This window comes from Haliaeetus albicilla, chromosome W, assembly GCF_947461875.1.
Source record: "Haliaeetus albicilla chromosome W, bHalAlb1.1, whole genome shotgun sequence".
Classification (NCBI taxonomy): domain Eukaryota; kingdom Metazoa; phylum Chordata; class Aves; order Accipitriformes; family Accipitridae; genus Haliaeetus; species Haliaeetus albicilla.
Window position 1 is genome coordinate 31,661,925 of NC_091515.1, and position 19,058 is coordinate 31,680,982.

A 19,058-nucleotide genomic window follows, 5' to 3' on the forward strand; every position below is an offset into this window, starting at 1 on the left:
GGATTGGAGACTAACAGTAGATTATCGTGGGCTGAATGAAGTCACGCCACCGCTGAGCGCTGCTGTGCCAGATATGTTAGAGCTTCAATATGAACTGGAATCAAAGACAGCTAAGTGGTATGCCACAATTGACATTGCTAATGCATTTTTCTCCATTCCTTTGGCAGCGGAGTGCAGGCCACAGTTTGCTTTCACTTGGAGGGGTGTCCAGTACACCTGGAATCGACTGCCCCAGGGGTGGAAACACAGCCCCACTGTTTGCCATGGACTGATCTAGGGTGCACTGGAAAAAGGTGAAGCTCCATAACACCTGCAATACATTGATGACATCATCGTATGGGGCAACACAGCAGAAGAAGTCTTTGAGAAAGGGAAGAAAATAATCCAAATCCTTCTGAAAGCCAGTTTTGCCATAAAACAAAGTAAGGTCAAGGGACCTGCACAGGAGATCCAGTTTCTAGGAATAAAATGGCAAGATGGACGTCATCAGATCCCAATGGATGTGATTAACAAAATAGCAGCTATGTCTCCACCAACAAATAAAAAGGAAACACAGGCCTTCTTAGGTGTCGTGGGCTTTTGGAGAATGCATATTCCAAATTACAGTCTGATTGTAAGCCCTCTCTATCAAGGGACCCGGAAGAAGAATGATTTTAAATGGGGCCCTGAGCAACAACAAGCCTTTGAACAAATTAAGCGGAAGATTGTTCATGCAGTAGCTCTTGGGCCAGTCCAGGCAGGACAAGATGTTAAAAATGTGCTCTATGCTGCAGCCGGGGAGAACGGCCCTACCTGGAGCCTCTGGCAGAAAGCACCTGGGGAGACCCTGTTGGAGCAGCTTAGAACACCTGGCATTTCTTTTAAAGAGTGAATTTGTTGTGCTGCATGTTTGCCAAGCCTTTGAAGAACTAGTTTTACAAGGTCAGGTTGGAGGATGGCCTTGTGTAGGCCTGGGAAGATGTGGCTGAAGACAGTCACGAGTATGTCTATGGAATGTTTTTATCTTTAACTGTTCTGAGGACTGGCAAACATCCCAGCTGGGCCAGATATGCCCTCCTGTGTTAGTAGTATTGGCTGTATGCCGTTAGTTCTTTCTAGATCTTTTTTGGAACATATATAAGTTTGATTCTTTTCTGAAATAAAGGGAATCTTGCACAGAGAGCTTGAGTGCTTGATTCAGTTGCCGCAGATGGTGAGCCCGACATGATCAAGAGAAGAAGACGACGTGATCGAGAGAAGAAGCTGGCGTGATTAAGAGAAGAAAACGATGTGGTCAAGAGAAGAAGAAAAGAGGTGATTCCCCTCCACTGCAGAGACCACGCAATCTAACAGGGAGAGTTTTGAAGAAGTGGCCACAACTTCGAGATAATAGGTAACAGCAACCCCTGTGGAACGGGTGAGTTGCGAGATTGCGGTAGCATGGGGCAATCAACTTCCCAGGAGCATAAGCTCTACTTAAACGCTTTGCAGCAGATTTTATGGGCCTCTGGGTATAAAATAACAGAGGGACAAATTGCTTCGCTTTTAATATGGGTAAAGGATAATTGTAACTGGTTTCCCACAGAGAGAACTTTTGATAGCAAGGTTTGGGAAAGAGTTGGGGAGCATTTACAAACACGAAAAACTTTGGCATTTGGTGTATCAGAAAATTTAATTATGACATGGAATTTTATTTATACTGCGCTGATGCATTTACAGCAGGCAGAGAAAATCATATCAATACATCCTGATACTGCTTTTGAGGAGACAGTTTGTAAGCAGGCTGCTAAAGAGCAGGATTCTGATTCCGATAATGATTCTTTTGTATCAGGCAGGGTGGACTCTGAAAAAGAGCCGGATTTATATCCCTCATTACCTCCACCACCTCCTGCACTAACACCATTAACGCACACATCCCGCCGGCAGGCAGGCAGGCAGGCAGGCAGCGGGCGGGCAGCACGGGCTCCGCGGGGTTGCCGACCCTCACCACCGCATACAGGTCCCCGCCGCCTCGCTGCTGCCTCCAGCCGCTTTCGCATCCGCTTCGCCGCCGCCGCCCCACCGCTGCCTCCCGCGGCCTCTGCGCCCGCCGCGGCCGCCGCTGTGCCGCCGCCGTCCCCCACCCACCCACCCCAATCGCCTGGTACTCCCTCTCCAGGGTTTGCAGAACTTAAAACAGAACCTGGCTTTGCTGCACTGCCTGTATCTCCTTCTCCTGCTAATCCCTCTAACTCTATGCCTCTGTCTAATCCTGTGGCTCCTGCTTTACAGCGGTGTGGAGAAAAAACTGTAGTGCCTTCAGCTCCGCCTTTAACAGACTTTGATGCTAAATGTGACGATTCACTTAATGAGTTGGGAAAAAATACACATAGCTTGATGCAACGCTGTCGAGAAAAAGCTCTACAGCAAGGAGATACCATGTTCACTTTTCCTGTTATATACAATCCTCATAATCCACCACAGCATGAGGGTTTACCTTATGAAATGATAAAAGAATTACAGAAATCAATTCATGAAAATGGGTTACACAATTCATTTACAATGGGACTAGTGGAAGCAATTGGAGGCACTTATACTATGACTCCTTGGGACTGGAAATTGCTTATGAAAACGGTGTTGACTTCTGCTCAGTATTCTGTATGGCAATTAGAATACAATGATTTGTCAGTGGAACAAATTATGGAGAACTTGTCATCAGGGATACTTATAGATCAAAATATGTTACAAGGAACAGGCCCTTACATTACACCTCAGGCACAAGCAGCTTTGCCAAAGCAAGTTTTCGATCAAGCCACTCATATTGAGATCATGGCTATACGACGCGTACCCGAAACTGGGCAAGGTACCACTTCATTTGCCTCTATACGACAGGGCTCTCAGGAATCGTATGTATCCTTTATTGATCGCCTTCAAGCCGTGATAGTGCGGCAAGTAGAAAATCCGGAAGTTGCAAAAGTGTTATTTCAATTGGCTCATGAGAATGCGAATACGGACTGTCAGGCTGCATTGAAAATGGTTAGAGGAAGAGCTACTGACGTTGGGAAGTATATTAAGATATGTCAAAACATAGGGACAGAAACTCATAGAGCTTACATGTTAACTGCTGCACTGTCACAACAACTAAATGTTAATCAAGTTACTGTGACATGCTTTGAGTGTGGAAAATTGGGACATATGGCTAAGCAATGTCCTAAATGACAAAAATCCAAACGTGATAAACCTGTAAATCACTTGTGCCCTCATTGTAGTAAAGGATATCATTGGGCGAATCAACACAAATTGAAATTTGACAAAGAAGGTAATCTCTTCCAGGGAAACTACAGGAGGGGCACGAGACCCGGTGCCCCGCAAACCAACAGGGTCTGGAATTCAGTGCAGGCACCACTAACCGATTGGACTGCTACACAAACAGGCAGCCCGCAAGAACCATCTATGACCTCCAGCCTGCAACTACAGGGAGTGCCGGGCTGGATTTGGCAACAGCAGGCGACCTCTCAATGAAAGAACACAGGATTTATATTGTGGGGACTGCAATATTCGGACCTTTGCCTGATGGCATGTTAGGATTAAGAATTGGACGATCTAGTGCTACGACACAGGGAATAATTGTATACCCTGGAGTTATTGATTCAGATTATCAAGGGGAAATTAAAATCATGCTAGCTTCAATGCAAATTCCATGTACAATTCTGGTGAACACAAAAATAGCTCAATTAATATTGCTTCCTTGTTGGGTACCTCAAAAAGTGCAAAATAATCGAGGTGATGGTAGCTTTGGTAGCACCGGGAGTCCTTTTGTATCATGGTCGCAGGAAATAACACAGCAACAGCCGATTTTAAATTTGCAAATTGAGGGTAGATGGTTTTCAGGATTGCTAGATACCAGAGCAGACGTTTCTATAATATCAAAAAAGGACTGGCCAACTTCGTGGTCGTTGCAAATAGCTCTTTCTACAATTGTTGGTATAGGAGGCACTCAACAGCCCATGCGAAGTGCCAAACTTTTGTCAGTAAAGGGGCCTGAGAAGCATGAAGCATGGATTCAGCCTTATGTACTTGACTCATCTGTACATTTGTGGGGCAGAGATTTATTGAATGAATGGCACATTACCCTAACCACAGTCAATTCAAATTTATCCTAAGGGTCACTGATGTAAAACCCCTGCTCAAACTTATGTGGCTAACCTCTGCGCCCGTTTGGGTCAATCAGTGGCCGTTAAAAGGGGACAAATTGATACAAGCACATAAATTAATTCAAGAGCAGTTGCAGCAAGGACACATTGTCACTTCAACTAGTCCATGGAACACGCTGATTTTTGTTATTCCAAAAAAAGTCAGGAAAATGGAGATTGTTACAGGATTTATGAGTGATAAATGCAGTGTTACAACCTATGGGGATTACCCAGCCGGGAATGCCAAATCCTGCAATGATCCCTAAAGAGTGGGAATTACAAGTCATTGATTTAAAAGACTGCTTCTTCACGATTCCTTTACATCCTGATGATTGTGCACATTTTGCCTTTTCAGTGCCTAGTGCAAATAACGCTGAGCCTATGCAGCGTTATCAGTGGACAGTGCTACCTCAGGGCATGATGAATAGTCCTACTATATGTCAGATAGTAGTTGCTGCGGTTATTCAACCGAGCTGAGATGCATTTCCAAATGCTATAATATATCATTATATGGATGATATTTTAATTGCAACAGAAACAACACAGTATTTGGAAAGTGTTGTGCAACATCTTGTAAATTCTCTGCAAACCTTTGGACTTCAAATTGCTACAGAAAAAAATTCAAAAGATGCCGCCCTGTAAATATTTGGGGTGGATTCTTACAGAAAGAACAGTGCAGCCTCAATCATTAAAGTTGCAGACAGATATACAAACTCTGAACGATGCTCAAAAATTATTAGGAACAATAAACTGGGTACGACCCATGTTAGGTATAACCACGGAGGAATTAAGTAATCTCTTTAACATTCTGAGAGGTGATCCTGATTTAACATCACCACGGATTTTAACTCCAGCTGCCAAGGAAGAGTTAAATTTAGTTTCACGAAAGATATCTACGTTACAAGCCTATAGAAGGGACTTAACTTTACCTGTTGATGTGTATGTCATACAAGGTCCAAAACAACCTTTTGCTATTATAGGGCAACGTGATAAAGTCGCTCAGAAAATTTTATATTTGGAATGGGTGTTTCTCTCTCACACTTTAAAGAAAACTATTACACAGCCTTTAGAAATGATTGTGACTGTGGTACAAAAAGCGCGGTCGCGCACTCAGTGTCTCATTGGTTTCGATCCCGATACCTTGTATCTTCCTTTTTCAAAACAAGATTTTGATTACCTTTTTGTTCAATCGCAATCACTGCAAATCACATTGGCTGACTTCATGAACAAAATTTCTTTCTCACTGCCTAAATGTAAGTTACTGCAAAACCTTCACACATTAAACATCAAACCACAGACGATAGTATCAGATACTCCTGTTGTTAATGCTCATACAGTTTTTGTGGATGGCTCTGGAAAAACTGGACGAGGTGTAGTTGCCTGGCTAGATAATGGAGTATGGCAGACATCTGTTGTTTTGTTACAAGGTTCCACGCAGCATGTGGAATTACAGGCTGTTTTACACACTTTAGCTTTATTTCCATTGGAACCACTCAATATTGTTTCTGATTCGGAATATGTCGTATGTGTTGTACAGCGATTACCAGGATCTTACGTAAAGGAGATAAATGATGACGACTTATTCAGCAAATTTTTGGAATTGCAAACTCTTTTAAGTAAAAGAGCTTATCCTTTGTTTATTTGTCACATTAGGTCGCACACTGTGCTGCCAGGACCTTTGACTAAAGGCAATGCCGTGGCTGACTCTTTTACTGTTGGTACAGTGCAATTCCACTCTGCTGTGGCCTCTCATTCCTTTTTTTACCAAAATGCTGCAGCATTGCAAAAGATATTTAATTTGACAAAAGCACGGGCTAAAGATATAATTCATTCTTGTCCAGATTGTCAAAGAGTTGCTTCGGATGCAGTGAGCATTGGAGTTAACCCACATGGTTTACACTCTAATGCCATTTGGCAAAGTGATGTTACACATGTATCTGCCTTTGGCTCCTTGAAATTTGTGCATGTTTCTATTGATACCTTTTCCTCTTATATTTGTGCTACTGCTCATTCTGGAGAAAGGGCACGTGATGTTCAACGACATTGGTCACAATGCTTTGCAATTATGGGGGTTCCTCAAACCATTAAAGCTGACAACGGTCCAGGGTATGTAGCTAAATCTACTCAATTATTTTTGCAACAGTGGCAGGTAGCCCATGTGACAGGAATTCCACATTCACCTACTGGACAAGCAATAATTGAGCATGCGCATCATGCTTTAAAGTCCATGTTACATAAACAAAAAAGGGGGAATATGCCACCACAAGAACAGCTAGATAATGCTATGTTTACTTTGAATTTTTTAAATCGCTCACCAGACTTAATGGCCAGCACAGCGATAGATCGGCATTTTAAAACTCCTCATTCTATTTCACACAGACCTAAAGTACTGTATAAGGATCCTTTTAGTGGACCTGGTTGGAATGGACCTGTGGAACTAATCACGTAGGGGCGAGGGTATGCATGTGTTATTCTTCCCACAGGAACCAAGTGGATTCCAGCTAAACACGTGAAGCCATATCATGAGCTGGCGAAACCACTCAGACAACCCAATCCCACAGATCAAGACTCTGAATTTGAAGGAGAAGAGATAAATGAGGAGGCAGCAGCACATCGAGAATGAAAAAGCTATCACATAGGGACATCTGAAGAGAATGCAACAACAAGCTAGCGTGATGATGCAACGTGTATCCTACTCCAAAGAATACCTTTTTTAGCATACCTGGCAATAGTGGCCAGCAACAGTATTGTAAGAATTCTGATCTTTTTTCTTTGCGGGGTCACTGTGGCTTGGGTGCAGCATTTTTATTGGGCCCACTGAAGGTGTTGAGCCTAAGCCATGGTGACTATATAAAAACCCATTCCTTGTATAAGTTTGAACCTGACACAGAATCACAAATATTTGGTGATGATATGTACTTCACATCCTTATGTTTTTGTAGCAGCTCAATTTGTAGATATCGCTTTACGTAACCATGCTTTTGAAACTACTCTGAATTAACCTTGGTATTTTAGCTGTTTTACTCATAAGAATATATCTGAACTAAGTCTTACAGTAATCATGCCAATATGATGTCGTGCTGAATTGTGGATCCCTGTAAATATGACCAAATCGTGGGAAAGGGAATAAAGATTAAGTCAATTATCAAGGCTTTTAAAGTGGACAATTAGTCACCCAAAACAATTTATAGGATGGCTAATTGCCTTTATAATATCAGCTATCATTATTGCAGCTACTGCCACTGTTGCTACCACGGCGCTTGTGAAATCCGTTCAGACTGCTCACACAGTAGCTAATGTATTTAAAAAAAAGAAAAAAAACCAAAAGAAAATCTTACGGCTGAAATGAATACCCAGATACAAATTGATCAACAATACTAGCATGATTGGACGCTTTAGAAGCAGTGGTAATTTGGCTTGGAGTGTATTGGGTTTGTGTGGCAAGGTTTTGGTAGCGGGGGGTTACAGGGGTGGCTTCTGTGGGGGCTGCTGGAGATTTTCCCCTGTGTCTGACAGAGCCAATGCTGGCTGGCTCTAAGACAGACCTGCCGCCAGCCAAAGCTGAGCCAATCAGTGATAGTAGTAGCACCTCTGTGTAAAAAAAAAAAGAGAGAGAGAGAGAGGGAGAGACAGAAAAAAAATAATAAAAACAAAACATCTGGAGAGGGAGAAGAGAAAAGGGGTTGCGGAACACACAGAAATGGCAGCTGAAGAGAAGAGTGAGAACATGTAAGAGAAACAACCCTGCAGACACCAAGGTCAGTGAAGAAGGAGAGGGAGGAAATGCTCCAGGCACCGGAGCAGAGATTCCCCTGCAGCCCGTGGTGAATACCATGGTGAGACGGGTTGTTCCCTTGCAGTCCATGGAGATCCACGGTGGAGCAGATATCCACCTGCAGCCCATGGAGGACCCCACGCCAGAGCAGGTGGGTTCCCAAAGGAGGCTGTATCCCCGTGGGAAGCCTGTGCTGGAGCAGGATCCTGGCAGGACCTGCAGATCTGTGGAGAGAGAAGCCCACGGAGCGGGTTTTCTGGCAGGACCTATGACCCCTTGGGGACCCACGCTGGAGCGGCATGGTCCTGAAGGACTGTACGCCGCAGAAAGGACCCATGCTGGAGAAGTTCATGGAGGACTGTCTCCCGTGGGAAAGATCCCACACTGGAGCAGAGGAAGAGTGTGATGAGTGCTGCTGCTGAGGAGGATGAAGTGACAGAGATAATGTGTGATGAACTGACCGCAAACCTAATTTCCCGTTCCCCTGTCCAGCTGTGGAGGAGAGAGTGATAGAATAGCTATGGTGGACACCTGGTGTCCAGCCAGGATCAACCCATCACATAGAGACAGACAAAGTGCATTACAAAATAGAATGAAATTACATTGTAATTGGGAATTTCAAAAACAAGGGCTCTGTGTAACTCCTTTACAAAGGAATGAAAGCGTATGTGATTGGAATTAGGTGAAGGCGCATTTGCAAGGTGCTTTTGCTACTAATATTTCAGGAGAGATCTAAGATCATGCACAGATATTACAAGATCAAATGGGAAATACACAAAATTAGCAGAATAAGGTGTTTTTCAAAGAATTGTCTAATAGTGTTAAATGCTTAAATCCAAAAACATGGTTTGAAGGTTTAAATCTGTGTATCTGAATTTGTATTGCTATTGGAGGGTTATTAATCATTTGTGTGTTTGCAGCAATCAGAATCATCTGAGGAGCAGTGCGAGGATTACATTGGTTTGAAGCTAGAGTCCTTGCTGCCTTCCTCGTGAATCTGATGTTCCTAAACAAAAAAGGGACCTCTCTGGGAGCAGCTCAGAACTCCTGGCATTTGTTTTCAAGAGTGAATGTTAGAATTTGTTGTGCTGCATGTTTGCCAAGCCTTTGAAGAACTAGTTTTACAAGGTCAGGTTGGAGGATGGCCTTGTGTAGGCCTGGGAAGATGTGGCTGAAGACAGTCACGAGTATGTCTATGGAATGTTTTTATCTTTAACTGTTCTGAGGACTGGCAAACATCCCAGCTGGGCCAGATATGCCCCCTGTGTTAGTAGTATTGGCTGTATGCCGTTAGTTCTTTCTAGATCTTTGTTAAGTTTGATCTTTTAGTGAAATAAAGGGAATTTTGCACAGAGAGCATGAGCGCTTGATTCAGTCACCACAGAACCGAGGCTGACCCCTGGGGTTTTGGAGTCGGGGATACAGAGGATCTGAGGACCACTATACTCCAACTGAAAAAGAGATATTGGCAGCATATGAAGGAGTTCGAGATGCCTCAGAAGTGGTTGGTACTGAAACACAGCTCCTCTTAGCACCCCGACTGCCAGTGCTGGGCTGGATGTTCAAAGGGAGGGTCTCCTCTACACATCACGCGACTGATGCCACGTGGAGTAAGTGGATTGCACTGATCACACAACGGGCTCGCATAGGAAACATGTTTGCTAAGTAGTGTTTAGTCTAAAGTCAAGGATTTTTCAGCTTCTCATGCCCAGCCAGCAAGAAAGCTGGAGGGGCACAAGAAGTTGGCACAGGACACAGCCAGGGCACCTGACCCAAAGTGGGCAACAGGCTATTCCATACCATGTGACGTCCCATCTAGTATAGGAACTGGGAAGTGGGGGCAGGGAATCGCTGCTCGGGGACTAGCTGGGTGTTGGTCGGCGGGTGGTGAGCAATTGCACTGCGCATCATTTGTACATTCCAATCCTTCTAGTACTACTGTTGTCATTTTATTACTGTTATCATTATCATTATTAGTTTCTTCTTTTCTGTTCTATTAAACCGTTCTTATCTCAAACCATGGGTTTTGCTTCTTTTCCCGATTTTCTCCCCCATCCCACTGGGTGTGGGGGGAGTGAGTGAGCGGCTGCATGGTGCTTAGTTGCTGGCTGGGGTTAAACCACAACAGTCCTTTTTGGTGCCCAACGTGGGGCCCAAAGGGTTGAGATAATGACAAACCTGACCAGAGCTTGTTAAAACAAATTTGTTCTAAGCATTCATTATATTGGTCTAATAGTTGCTGGTCACAATGTTGATTTATGTGTTCTTAGAGTTGTTGCTCTGGTTTTTAATGTTCTGTTATGTATCACCTCACTTGCTGTATGTAGTCCCTCTTCTGCTGCTTATCATCCATGGGAGGTGGATTAAGGTTTTCACTTTGATATATTGTGTAACACTGGTTTATGGTATGATAAAGTCGTCGGCTGTGGGATTAATCCAGTACTTGTACTCAGCATTGTCACCTTTATACTGCGGGAGCCATCTGTGGGAAACTATTAATAATTACACCATTTACCTTTCCTCCATGGAAAACCAGTCTATGGGTGTGTCGTGGTTTCAGCCCAGCCGGTAACAAAGGACCACGCGGCCGCTCGCTCACTCCTCCCGCCCCCCTCCGGTGGGATGGGGGGAAGACGGAGGAGAGGAAAAAAAAACCAAACCTGGAACCTCGAGGGTTGAGATAAAGGCAGTTTACTGGAACAACACAAAGAAATTGCAACAACAACAACGGTACTAATGAAAAAGTATACAAAAAGAGTGATGCACAGTGCAACTGCTCACCACCCGGGACCCGACGCTCTGCCACTTCCCCCACCGAAAAGAAGAGCCCACCCCCCGGCCCGCTCCCCCTTTATATACTGAGCATGATGTCACATGGTATGGAATAGCTCCTTGGCCAGTTCAGGTCAGCTGCCCCGGCTATGCCCCCCACCTCCCAGGTTCCTGTAAAAATTAACTCTATCCCAGCTGAACCCAGGACATTATCCACCCCTTATTCTATACCATCTACATCATGCCCAGATCTTACATTTTCCAATCGACCACTACCACTTCCTTGTCTTATATATATAAGTATATGGACTTGCGTCCGTCCCCGTCGTCCCCCCGCACACACACACACACGCGAATGGTATTCCTTTAGCGTATGGGCTATTCCTCTAATGTGTCCATTGATTTTATTTAGTCCATGACTTTGGGGCTCCATCTGTTGTAACAGTTCTTCAGGATAAGAGAGATGGTGTGAGATGGTGGGTTGTTGTATGCTGCCTCTGGAACTTGTGGCTAGTACATTTGGTGCAACTCATGCCCTTGGTCTGCAGGTCGAGGATGTTGATCTTGAGGAAATTGCTGGGTGTCAGTTCAAGTTCTGTCGCTGTTGTACTTGGCTTAGTTTCAAAGTCCATCCCGCAGTCATTTGGGTAATTCTTACAGTAATACCCTTGATATGGCATATAGACACTATAGATACAATGACATGCATTGGCAGGGTATTTAGCAGTTAGGTATCATACAGCCCAATTCACTGGCTATTCTCTCCCAAAATCAAATCTCCCTGAGGTACACATCGAACTTCCCCATCCTTCTGCATCACCCACCAGGTGTACCCAGGTCCCTGAGCAAAAACAACCCCTTGAATGGGTTTGCCTCTGCTTGAGGGAGGACTAACCCAGACTGTCTTTCCTAACATACTCCTCATGCGCACTACAGGGACTTTATCGCCTTCTACAGTATGTGGAAGTCTTGGTTGGGCGGGGCCAGCCCGATTGGCAGATCCTCTAGTATTAACTAACCAGGTGGCTTTTGTTAAATGTGTATCCCAATGTTTGAAAGTCCCACCCCCCATCGCTCTCAATGTAGTTTTCAGCAGTCCGTTGTATCGTTCGATTTTTCCGGAGGCCGGTGCGTGATAAGGGATGTGATATACCCACTCAATGCCATGTTCTTTGGCCCAGGTATCTACGAGGTTGTTTCGGAAGTGAGTCCCGTTGTCCAACTCCATTCTCTCTGGGGTGCCGTGTTGCCATAAAATTTTCTCTTCAAGGCCCAGAATAGTGTTCTGGGCAGTGGCATGGGACACAGGGTATGTTTCCAGCCATCCAGTGGTTGCTTCCACCATTGTAAGCACATGGCACTTGCCTTGGCGTGTTCGTGGGAGTGTGATATAGTCAATCTGCCAGGCCTCCCACTGTTTATATTTCAGCCATCGCCCCCCATGCGACAGGGGTTTTTGCCGCTTGGCTTGCTTAATTGCGGCACATGTTTCACATTCGTGGATGACCTGTGCGATAGTGTCCATGGTCAAGTCCACCCCTTGATCTCGAGCCCATCTATATGTTGCATCTCTCCCCTGATGGCCTGAGGTATCGTGGGCCCACTGAGCCATAAATAGCTCACCCTTATGTTGCCAGTCCAGGTCCACCTGAGACACTTCAATCTTGGCGGCCTGATCTGCCTGCTGATTGTTTTGATGTTCTTCAGTGGCCCGACTCTTGGGTACATGAGCATCTATGTGACGTACTTTTACCACTAGCTTCTCTATCCGAACAGCGATATCTTGCCACAGTGCGGCAGCCCAAATGGGTTTACCTCTGCGTTGCCAGTTGCCCTTCTTCCATTGCTGTAGCCACCCCCATAGGGCATTTGCCACCATCCATGAGTCAGTATAGAGATAGAGCACTGGCCACTTTTCTCTTTCAGTAATATCTAATGCTAGCTGGATGGCTTTCACCTCCGCAAACTGACTCGATTCACCTTCTCCTTCAGCAGTTTCTGCAACTAGTCGTGTAGGACTCCATACAGCAGCCTTCCACCTCCGATGTTTTCCCACGATGCGACAGGACCCATCAGTGAACAGGGCATATTGCCTCTCATTTTCTGGCAGTTTATTATACAGCGGGGCCTCTTCAGCCCATGTCACCTCCTCCTCTGGCAACATTCCAAAGTCTTTGTCTTCTGGCCAGTCCGTGATCACTTCTAAAATTCCTGGGCGACTGGGGTTTCCTATGCGAGCCCGTTGTGTGATCAGTGCAATCCACTTACTCCACGTGGCATCAGTCGCGTGATGTGTAGAGGAAACTTTCCCTTTGAACATCCAGCCCAGCACTGGCAGTCGGGGTGCTAAGAAGAGCTGTGTTTCAGTACCAACCACTTCTGAAGCGGCTCGAACTCCTTCATATGCTGCCAATATCTCTTTTTCAGTTGGAGTATAGCGAGCCTCGGATCCTCGATATCCCCGACTCCAAAACCCCAGGGGTCGGCCTCGGGTCTCTCCAGGTGCTTTCTGCCAAAGGCTCCAGGTAGGGCCATTCTCCCCAGCTGCAGTGTAGAGCACATTTTTAACATCTGGTCCTGTCCGGACTGGCCCAAGAGCTACTGCATGAACAATCTCCCGCTTAATTTGTTCAAAGGCTTGTCGTTGCTCAGGGCCCCATTTAAAATCGTTCTTCTTCCGGGTAACTTGGTAGAGAGGACTTACAATTTGACTGTAATTTGGAATATGCATTCTCCAAAAGCCCACAACACCTAAGAAAGCCTGTGTTTCCTTTTTATTAGTCGGTGAGGACATAGCTGCTATTTTGTTGATCACGTCCGCAGGGATCTGACGACGCCCGTCTTGCCATTTTACTCCTAAGAACTGGATCTCCTGCGCAGGTCCCTTGACCTTACTTTCTTTTATGGCAAAGCCAGCCTTCAAAAGGATTTGGATTATTTTCTTCCCTTTCTCAAAAACTTCTTCTGCCGTGCTGCCCCATATGATGATGTCATCAATATATTGCAGGTGCTCTGGAGCTTCACCTTTTTCTAGTGCAGTCTGGATCAGTCCATGGCAAATAGTGGGGCTGTGTTTCCACCCCTGGGGCAGTCGATTCCAGGTGTACTGGACACCCCTCCAAGTGAAAGCAAACTGTGGCCTGCACTCCGCTGCCAAAGGAATGGAGAAAAATGCATTAGCAATGTCAATTGTGGCATACCACTTAGCTGTCTTTGATTCCAGTTCATATTGAAGCTCTAACATATCTGGCACAGCAGCGCTCAGCGGTGGCGTGACTTCATTCAGCCCACGATAATCTACTGTTAGTCTCCAATCCCCATTAGATTTCCGCACGGGCCATATGGGACTATTAAAGGGTGAGTGAGTCTTGCTGATCACTCCTTGGCTCTCCAATTGGCAAATCAACTTGCGGATGGGAATCAGAGAGTCTCGGTTGGTGCGATATTGCCACCGGTGCACCGTCGTGGTAGCAATTGGCACTCATTGTTCTTCAACCTTCAGCAACCCCACAACCGAAGGGTCCTGGGAGAGACCAGGCAGGGTAGACAGCTGTTCAATCTCCTCTGTCTCCAATGCAGCTATACCAAAGGCCCAACGGTACCCTTTTGGGTCCTTGAAATACCCCCTTCTGAGATAATCTATACCAAGGATGCACGGGGCCTCTGGGCCAGTTGCAATGGGGTGTTTATGCCACTCATTCCCGGTTAGACTCATTTCGGCTTCCAATACGGTTAGCTCTTGGGATCCCCCTGTCACACCAGAGATACAGATGGGTTCTGCCCCTTTATAACTTGATGGCATTAGGGTACATTGTGCACCAGTGTCTACTAGAGCCTTATATTCCTGTGGGTCTGACGTGCCAGGCCATCGAATCCACACTGTCCAGTAGACTCGGTTGTCCCTCTCCTCCACCTGGCTGGAGGCAGGGCCCCTCTAATCCTGGTTAGAATATCTGTTACCCACTTTTTGCACATGTGAATCAGAAGTCCCTTCAAGAGGATCAGAAATGAGATCGGCCCATCTACTGCGCCCGGGGGACTGCTCACGGGAAACTGGAGCAGCAGTTTTCCAAGAAGAATCTTCTTTTCTGGTTGCTTTTTCTCGCAACTCCCGTACCCGTGAATCCAAGACTGAGGTAGGTTTTCCATCCCACTTCCTCATGTCCTCTCCATGGTCACGCAGGTAAAACCACAGGTTAGCCCATCGTGTGTACTTTCTCTCTCCTCTCTCTTGGGCAGAGGAACGCTTACTCCCAATAACTGCAATGCGGGCCTGTACAGGTGAGGAGGAGGACATATCTACTTTGAATTGCTGGAACTCTCGGGACAATTCCTCTACAGCTGAGACACAGGCCCGTAGGGAGGAAGAGAGACTTCCTTCATATTGCCGGAGTTGGACAGCCAATTCATCCACCGTTTGTCCATAGCCTTCTTTCCAGGACATTACTGCCAATGAGTTGGCATAGGTTGGTGGTGCACTTCGTAGAAACTTCCGCCACATCGGTTGTGTGCATTGGACTTCATCTGGATCTGTGGGTGACTGCGCATTTTCTGGATCATTATAAATCACCTCCAGCACGGCTAATTCCCTCAGGTACTGGATACCTCTCTCCATGGTGGTCCACTTGCCTTGGTGACATGTAACTTCATCCCTGAAGGGGTATCTTTCCTTTACACCTAACAGAAGTCGCCTCCAGAGGCTGAGGACTTGTGTTTTTCTCCCAATCGCCTTGTCGATACCCCCTTCTCTAGACAGAGATCCCAACTGCTTGGCTTCCTTACCCTCTAATTCCACACTACTAGCCCCATTATCCCAGCATCGGAGCAGCCAGGTAACAATGTGCTCACCTGGGTGGCGGCTAAAATCTTTTCGCATGTCACGCAACTCACTCAGGGATAGAGATCGGGTAATTATTTCAGGTTCTGCCTCTTCCTCCTGTTCTCGCGATGACCCTGGTTCATCTTCATCTCTCACTGAGCGAACTGATTTCTTTGTGTGTTTCTTTTTCTGTACAGGGGCGACTGATACTGGCACAGGTTGGTTCTCTGGTTTAGTGGCAGTATCTGTCACCGGGGTAGGGGCAGCCATGGTACCTGTTGTCGTGGTAGGGGCGGCCACGGTGCATGTTGTCGGGGTTGGGGCAGCCACGGTGCATGTTGTCTTGTTTTCCATCTTTTCCCCCTTTTCCCCCTGGGGGTGCTGCATAGTATCAAGCAGGGTTTGGTAGATACCGGCCAGGGCCCAGCACAGTGTAGTGAGTTGTGTGTCTCTGGGATAGCCACAGCATTTTCCTTTCAAAAATTCTATCACTTCATGAGGGTTCTGCAGTTGTTTGGGAGTGAACTTCCAAGTCACTGGAGGTGAGAAGTTCTCTAGATACCTGCCCACATCCTCCCACACGCCGTGCCACCCATGAATATCCAGCTTTGGGACAGATCTCTGGGTGGTACTCTTAAAGAGCCTCTTTGTAGCCCTAGACAAGACCTGAAACATAGTCAGGAGGCATAGCACTAACAGCACACAGGCTTGCGCATCCCAAGGATATTCAAAATTCTCGAAAACTGTTGTAATTAGTTGGAAAGAGAAAAGGGAGGGGAACGGATGGGGGGAAGTATCCCCCCCTGACTTCCCCATGGGTTGGGTGTAATTACCAATAAAATCCGACAGAAGGTGCCCAAAGTCTGGAAATTATATCACTGCCTCATACAGATAACAGCTTAACCTCATGACCAGTGATGTAATCATTTCACAAGTCGACATTGCCCAGTACAGCAAAATGATAATCCCAATCACTCTCCCAGAGATGAGATACGCAACTACAGGCAATACATAAAGCATATAAGAACTTACAAAACGCCACCATGTAAACAGCTGAATCAACATTGTGACTAACATCTATTTATCTAGTATAAGAAATGCGTATGACAAATTTGTTTCAACACGCTCTGGCCAGATCTGTCGTTATCTCAACCCTTCGTGCCCCACGTTGGGCGCCAAAAAGGACTGTCGTGGTTTCAGCCCAGCCGGTAACAAAGGACCACGCGGCCGCTCGCTCACTCCTCCCGCCCCCCTCCGGTGGGATGGGGGGAAGACGGAGGAGAGGAAAAAAAAACCAAACCTGGAACCTCGAGGGTTGAGATAAAGGCAGTTTACTGGAACAACACAAAGAAATTGCAACAACAACAACGGTACTAATGAAAAAGTATACAAAAAGAGTGATGCACAGTGCAACTGCTCACCACCCGGGACCCGACGCTCTGCCACTTCCCCCACCGAAAAGAAGAGCCCACCCCCCGGCCCGCTCCCCCTTTATATACTGAGCATGATGTCACATGGTATGGAATAGCTCCTTGGCCAGTTCAGGTCAGCTGCCCCGGCTATGCCCCCCACCTCCCAGGTTCCTGTAAAAATTAACTCTATCCCAGCTGAACCCAGGACAGGGTGGGATACCTCTCTTCCCCTCTCCTTTCTCCTTCAGTCCAGTTACAATGGTGTTTGAGAATTTTGAAAAATTTGAATACTCTTGGGATGTTGGGACTAGCAGGGTCCTAGCCCTACTGCTAGGAATTAGCATACTTCTGAATGTGGTTCAGCTCTTGTTTAAGGTTAAACAACTATTTAAGAAGATCTCCCAGAGATCTGCCCCAAGGCTGGATAATTATGAGTGGCAGGGTGTGTGGGGTAGTATGGGCAAGTACCTAGAAAAGTGGGCACCTCCAATGTTTTGGAAATTCACCCCTGAACAAGTGCAGAATCCGGAAGAACTAGTAAAATATTTGGAAAAGGTATGCTGTCACACTGGCAGCTCCAGAGAGATACAAATCACTGCAATGTGCTGGGGCCTGGCCCATGCCTATCGAGGCCTGTTCGACACCACTCAGTACCCTCAAGGGGAAGAGAAGGTCTCTGGACCTAACAACAAAACGATGAGCACTGCGGTCACCCAAACCTCAGCAATGGGCACTGCAGCCCCTCCAGCCCCAGCGATGAGCACTGTGGCTACCCAAACCTCGGCAACAGACACTGCGATTATCCAAGACCTGGCGAGCAATACTGCAACTGAACCAGCAGACCAACCTGCACCAGTATCAGTTGCCCCTGTACATAAAGAGAAATATACAAAAAAATCAGTTCGCTTAGCGAAGGATGAAGGTGAACAAGGGTCATCACGGGAACAGGAGGAAGAGGCAGAACCAGAGGTAATAACCCGGTCCCTATCCTTGAGTGAGCTGCGGGATATGTGAAAAGATTTTGGCCTTGGTATAGGTGAGCACATTATCACCTGGCTCCTCCAGTGCTGGAACAATGGGGCTAATAGCTTGGAATTAGAAGGTAGGGAAGCCAAGCAGCTGGGATCGCTTGCCAGGGAAGGTGGCATTGACAAGGCAATTGGAAAAGGGACACAAGCCATCAGCCTCTGGAGGTGACTCCTGTCAAGTGTGAAGGAAAGGTACCCCTTCAAGGAAGATGTTATATGTCAGTCTCGTGGTTTCAGCCCAGCCGGTAACAAAGGTCCACGCAGCCGCTCGCTCACTCCTCCCGCCCCCCTCCGGTGGGATAGGGAGGAGACGGAGGAGAGAAATGAAAAAAAACCCTGGAACCTCGAGGGTTGAGATAAAGGCAGTTTACTGGGACAACACAAAAAAAAAAAAAAAGAGTTACAACAACGGTACTAATAAAAGAATATACAAAAAGAGTGATGCACAGTGCAACTGCTCACCACCTGGAACCCGACACTCCGCCACTTCCCCCACTGAAAGTCGAGAGAACTCCCCCCAGCCCGCTCCCCATTTATATACTGAGCATGATGTCACATGGTATGGAATAGCTCCTTGGCTAGTTCAGGTCAGCTGCCCCGGCTATGCCCCCCCACCTGCCAGGTTCCTGTAAAAATTAACTCTATCCCAGCTGAACCCAGGACAGGCAATCAAGCAAGTGGACCACCATGGAAAGAGGTATCCAATATCTGAGGGAATTAGCTGTGCTAGAGACGATTCATCATGACCCGGACAACCCACAATTACCCAAGGGTCGGGCCACTGAAGAACATCAAAACAACCAACAGGTGGATCAGGCTGCCAAGATTGATGTGTCCCAGGTGGACCTGGACTGGCAACATAAGGGTGAGCTATTTATGGCTCAGTGGGCCCATGATACTTCAGGCCATCAGGGAAGAGATGCAACATATAGATGGGCTTGTGATCGAGGGGTGGACTTGACCATGGACACTATCGCGCAGGTTATCCACGAATGTGAAACATGTGCTGCAATTAAGCAAGCCAAGCAGCTAAAACCCCTTTGGTATGGAGGGCGATGGCTGAAATATAAATATGGGGAAGCCTGGCAGATTGTCTATATC